Source organism: Corapipo altera, unplaced genomic scaffold (assembly GCF_003945725.1).
Source record: "Corapipo altera isolate COAL_440 unplaced genomic scaffold, ASM394572v1 0, whole genome shotgun sequence".
NCBI lineage: Eukaryota > Metazoa > Chordata > Aves > Passeriformes > Pipridae > Corapipo > Corapipo altera.
The window spans coordinates 29,229,585-29,236,034 of record NW_020884872.1 but is presented as its reverse complement, the minus strand read 5'-3'; the positions used below and the strand labels follow the sequence as shown (position 1 = coordinate 29,236,034).

General features: G+C 39.8%; 1 long non-coding RNA gene across 1 annotated transcript in view; it reads left to right on the top strand.

Annotated features, from left to right (window-relative positions):
* Positions 1 to 540: 540 nt before the first annotated feature.
* Positions 541 to 6,450, top strand: part of LOC113948959 — a 40,031-nt gene continuing 34,121 nt past the window's right edge. Inside the window, exons 1-3 of the long non-coding RNA XR_003528278.1 lie at positions 541 to 843; positions 1,936 to 2,088; positions 4,064 to 4,151. This is a non-coding gene — a long non-coding RNA (uncharacterized LOC113948959). The remainder of the gene's footprint in view (positions 844 to 1,935; positions 2,089 to 4,063; positions 4,152 to 6,450) is intronic.

Genomic DNA, 6,450 nt, shown 5'->3' with positions numbered 1-6,450 from the left:
TCACGCCTACCTAAAAGGTTGGAAAGTTTCTCTTCCTCCTGTAGAAAGAAGGGTGAGTGCAATACATTTGATTCCAGTGAGCTGTTACCTGTAGTATCTGCCATATCCTGACACCACGACACTGATGAAACTCTATCACATCTCCAACAACCCCCACCCCATTCCTAAGATTTCAAGATACACTGTGTTATTCTTCATCTCACACACAGTACAAAGTCTCATAATGCCAAGGGATGTACAACAATGTGCAGCAACTCACAGTGTGCTGGGGAAACCTGTGTGATTTGCTATGCAGACATCTCATTTACCCCTGGGGCTTTGCTACTTGGGAACATTTCAGACTCCACTGCAGCAGGCAGAAAGAATTCTCTTCTCCAGTGGAGAGGCTTTCTTGCCTTGTACATCTGTGGTGAAGCTGAGGATGCTGGGGGAAAGCCCTGCAATGCAGACAACATATACATGTATGGGTGAGAACACATTGTAGTCATTTTAATCACCCAGTGCCTTTTGTATTGTTTTCCTTTATTTATTTATTTATTTTTAAATAAACAGGTATATTCAGGACCAATGCTTACAGATAAAAGTGGGAGTATGACCAACACAGGGTACAGTCAGCTGTGTTCCCAGCTGTCTTGATCTGTGTTCAGTGAAAAGTGCTGGTGGCCTGGAAACCCTAATGAACCTTCTTGGTGGTGCTATATGGAGCTGCTGTGGTACACCTAGCGCACACCTCACATTTCCCACAAAGCAGGTGCTAAATTTTTACTAATGCCACGTTCTCCCTGCAGAATTTCAACATGCAAGTGTTGCAGTTGCAGAAATTCTCCTGCTATGACCCCTCTGGTAAGACCTGAGCAGCTTGCTTTGCCCTTTAACTACCTGGGAAGTTCACTAAACAAGTCAGTGGCATGCAGCTGCTGCAGGCTCCCTGGTTTTGTTTTATTTTACATTATATACTGATTTTAAGTATCAAAGGGCTCTCCCCAGATGTAGAGCATGGGTATAGCCAAACCTCAGTTTTGTTTGGAAAGTAGTTTTTAATATCCATCTGGAGTGTGGGTGAAGGTGAAAGTTGTCAGGCTGTGAAAAATGGAATTGGTGTTGGCTGACCTGAAATAGGCTGTAAAGTTCTATTCCTCACAAAGGCAAGATATATTATTGCTGTAACGCCATTATTCCGCTCCATCACTTTTAAACCTTGTTCCCATTATCTGCAAGTTAAATATAACCCTATGTAAAAACAGGAAGGACAGTGCTAAGTTGTCCAGCTTAACAGCACACACTTAAAACATAATAGAGCACTTGTTACTGTATTTTATGGAACGGAAACTCCAAATGTAAAGATGTATTAAGGAAATATCTCAAAGTTATTAGGGAAGGATATTTACAATTACAGATTGCTTTATATTATGCTTTTATGAACATCTCAGGAAATGAAATAGCCCTCAGCTGTAGAGAGTGAAGAGGGAGGTAATTTTCCTTAATATGGGTGATAAAATTAATCTGATTGAAATCGCTAGCGATTATTTCGCAGAATACTGAGTGGCAGTACAATCACTTACACTCTTTTATATTTTTTTAGTCAAAGCTCGTGTAGATGAAAGCTAATTACAAAGTAGTGATGTGAAGCGCTAAGGAAATAGTTTGTATAGCATAGAACAGGCACAGCTAATTGGGGTTTGTGATTACACAGATTGTTGTTAGGGAGAATTAACTACCAGCAGTCTCTCCTGCAAAGCTTCTCATCAAGGGAAAGTAAAAATAGACGCTGGATCTGTTATTTATCTAATTATGCTATGAATATTTTCACAAGCATGTTACACACTCTCAAATGGTTTGTTGTTCAAAAACTTTCAGTCTCATGTTGCTTCTGATCAAAGTATCAATATGAAGTTTCTGACATTTGGTTTTTTTCACTTTATATTGCACACTGAGTCCTCCCATAAAATTATGCCTGAATGGAACTGAATGGTATGAATTTAGGCATTTATACCTAATGCTGTGGCAACTGGAATGAGTCAAAATTATTATTAGAAAGGTGACTGGACAGAGAAGATTGTTTGAGTGACCAAAGTGAAAAAAGCCAAGGTAGGCTTGAGATGGCACTGGGAAATATTTTCTTAGCTATTGTAATTTGAATTATTGTACAAACCTATCAACAACTACAACATTGCAAATATGCAAAAAAGGCAGGCCTTTGCTTTATGCTGCTCTATACAGAATGGGAAGGGGTGAAGGGAGGAGATATTCCAGGAGGAGACCCTTATCTTTTAAACTAATCTGCGTGGGAGACTCCTTATGCTATATGGAGCCTCACTGAAATCACTATGATTCTGTGTGGTGCAGTGTGTAATCAGGCTGATAATAGATGCTCATTGAATTTGTTACATGTTTTGCTTTGCTTTGTTATTGTCTTTCACTTAGTGACCTGGAGGAGCTTGCTGAGATTGAAAACTGTCATGTGATGAAGTTTCAGAGAAATCCTTAAGAGCCAATACAGAAAGCCACTTAGAATTCTGATTTTTTGTGGATTACTGAATTAATGGCTCTTACTTAACAACAGATTCAGCAAACTTTGGTCATGAAGAGAATATCTGTGTGCATTTTGGAGGAAGGCTCCTGAGGATCTTAGTGGTTTGTTGTAAAGCTATGTATTAGTAGTCCCAGCATAAATATATATCAGTCTCCACAGTTCTTGGGAATGGGGAAAGCAATAAAATGCTTAGGCAGTAGCACTGAAGGAATTAGCAAGCATTAATATCACCTCTGAAAGGAGTACCACACCTTCCTGTGAACATCACTTCCCAGGATTACTGCCTCTTGAAGGAAGACTCAGATACTCCTATCTCCATGCATATAACATCTTCCTGTAATATCCCTCAAAGAACTGCTTGAATGACACCCAGCTGCATTCTGCACAGGAGCTGATGCTCAGTATTTGTAAGACATCTTAGAAGACTGCATCAGAGAAGTATTTTCCATCTGCACAATCTTAATTTTCTGCATTCTGTAGAATATACAGTCTTTCAGACTCAGTTTAGAAGCCTGAAGTTGAATGGGTAATTCACAGCAGTTTAATAATTCATACACTAAATAAAAGAAAAACGTGTTAGAAGCAGCTTTCTGACTTTGGGCAGTCAATTTAAGACACTTGGGTTTGGATTTGCTTTGTGAAAATTCTAAATTCCCACAATCTCCTCTCCAAGTTAAAACTGAAATGCCCTGAGTCAGAGGACCATTTTAACGTAAGTTCATATGGTTTTATTTTGCTCTCCTTTTTTCTCTAATTTTTTTTTCTGAAAAATCATCAGGCAACAGCTTACTAAACTGTGAGTTGTCCTATAATCCAGGAGTTTCCAAACTTATTTGAACTAACAGCTCTGAAGACTTCCATCAGTGTCCAAAAATTAATCCTGCCATGGAAATGACCCTGTACCCAGAGATACTTCTGGCTGTCTGGATGTCGTGGTGGGAGCTTATATCTTACTGTAGGCTCCAGGGATAGACTATAATCCAGGTTCCTGGGTGTTTAGGACCAGGTGACTTGAGGCTGTCCAAGCACGAGCCCTCACTGACAAGTGTAACCCTCCCCACAGCCCTACTGACTGTACTTCTGTGGAGCATAGTGGGAAAATCTCAGGGCAGGTGATTTATACTACCTTCGTGCAAATAAACCAAAAAAATTTGAAATGCAGCTTACTAACCATCAATATAAAAGACAGTATTTCATTTTCACAGAAAACAATAGATGTACCAAAATCATTATGAACAGAAAGTTATAGGCATTTATACCTATGTAACAACCTGAAGGCTGTTATACCTTTAAGTAAAAAAGTTGGCAAGCAACTGTATCTACAGAACCAGACTAAAATTCTTCCAGAGAAGCATTTTGCCCTGGATAGTCAATTTAAGACAAGCTGCGTCTGATTTTCCAACATACTGAATTCCTGCAGCTTTCACTGACTTCACACTGAGATGCCCAAAATCAAAGCAATAAATACAGCAATAAATACCTGTAGTAATGCTGGTTCCCAAGCCCTCACATTCCTCTACCCCTTTTCAGGAGCAGAACTGCTGTCCCAGTGGAGAACCCTAAGGAGGAAGACTGGATACCCATATTTTGTAGCTGGCACCCTCCCCTTAAGTCTGGGGTATGGCTTCCTGTTGTGTTCCCTGCCTGGGTCCTGGGTGGAGGGAAGAAGTGTAAGATGTGTGTCACAGCCTAAGTGGACCACATCTGCATATAGTGCTGTTGGGGACTTCAGCATACAGCTCCCATGCTTAAACCCCCCCAATTTGCATAGACACTGGAAAAACACAGCTTGCCTCTCCTGCTTCAGTAGACCTGTAGTTCTGCCTCAATCCTCTGAAATGTCATACCCCTCTGATGGGGTTATGTAGTGAGTTTTAATTAAAGACACCTTCTCATGGAAAATGACTGCAAACACAAACATCAGACAGGTGAAGCGGAGCCTCAAGTGAGTCACCCAGTGCTAGGGGGGAAACCCAGCAGAGCCTTACCTCTGGTCACTTTTTTCTGTTCCTGTGGTGCAGCCAACACTCTGCTGAGCTACAGGTATTATTGCCCAGACATGCTACATGCCTGCAGTGTAAGGAGATGTCAATTTACATTCTTCTACAGTGGGGATAGGAGCAGGAAGAGGAGAAGTTATATGGACAAGGAAATCTTATCCACAAGTTGGTTTAATTTACATTTGGAAAAGTATCAAGAACAGAGTTATAGCAGACAAAACTGCTCATAGTAGGCATAATATAAGAGGCTCTCATTTTTCATGTCAGTACACAGAGGATATGCTGGATCAGATAAGCTGACCACCTTCTTAAGTAAAGTGTTTATTAAATTGGCTATCTTCAGATGAGCATGCTGGAAACTCTGCAGTAGGTTGTTACAGGGACTACTTGTCCACAGAGGAAATTTCCTCCTAATCCACAAAGTCTTTTATGCCCTGAAACATATGAATATACATCCTTTCCCTAAAGTTTTGGAATCTTTTTTTGTGTGTTTGTGTTTCTGCTCTTTACTACAATAATGGTGGATACTTTGGTTATTGCCCAGGGAAGTTCAGGATGTGCAGTTATAACAATATCGTGTCACACACTTGTACATAAATATACATTTTGTACATTTTATCCAGAAAATGTACTCAGGTATAATGAAAAATTATATATTTTTTCATACTGTTATTAATGATCTGACACTAGCAACACACTGTATTCAATGCATATTAGCAGTTTTGCTGCCATTATGTATAAGCAGGAGACAAAAGTTATATTATTTATGTGTATGCAAATGATGGAGGATCTGAACCTGTGCTAAGTTATTTTCCTGTGCTACTCTACTTTGTCCACTCAAGTGACAACCACTGAAAATTAAATGGTTTTCAATAAAAATTCTGTAATCTGAAATGAATGTCTACAGAATAATTAGAATATCTTGCACATAAAAAGTAATCATGTGTCCTCCACTCATGAAGAATCCTTCATAGCTGATTGACATTCGTGGATCTTTAATGCTCATGAGATGTAACACTCAGGTGAGAGGTGTCACCATGTCACACTGCTTAGGGACATATCCTTCCTCAAGCACAAAGTTTGTTTTGCTTCTCTGTGCAAACTGTGCTGTGCCATTTTTTGTACTCCTGTAGTTCATGGCACCAACACCATTATGACTTCTGCTTTGCTGTCCTGGCAGTCCAATCTCCCTAGCAGTACCTTGTCTGGGACAAAGTGGGCCTTCCTTTATTTGGCCACCTATATTAAAAGTTCTGTCATCACTAAGGGTCTTGGTGTTCATTTGGTGGAGACAGATTCTGTTCCAGCCAACTCAAGTCTTAAGCATTTCAAGACTTACTTAAAGGTACAATTTACAAGATGGCTTTTGAGAAAGCATAAGTCTTGGACCTGGCAGAAAACTGAGAATTCCTACTCCAAAAGCCACATGTTCATGAAAACACTACACTGAGCCTGTATCAGGGTATCCCCGTAACACTTATACCTTGGGTTCCCATCCCAGTCATGGGCACTTTCAGCTCAGAGTAAGAGCCAGAAAAATCTAAATCTTCCCTCAGTCTGCATTGCAGAAATCCCCCAAATGAAACAAACAAAAGACCAAAAAAACCAAAGACAACTTTGACTTTACATTCTTAAAGAAACTCTTTGCTATCAACCAATGGGCCAGAACTCAATAAATCTAATGAACTGCAATACTGATATTAATTGCCATTATTTCTGTGTGTTACATAGGAGAGTGTATGCGATATAGTAAAGACATTCCCAGAGGCTTACAATCCACAAAGAACACATGTGAAGGATAAAGGAAAGAAAAAAAATTATTATCTTGTCTCATTGCTTTTAAGATCACAAACTGAGGCAGAGGACTGAAATACTTGTATTTGAGCCATTGACTTGGGAAGTCAGTTTCCACACCCC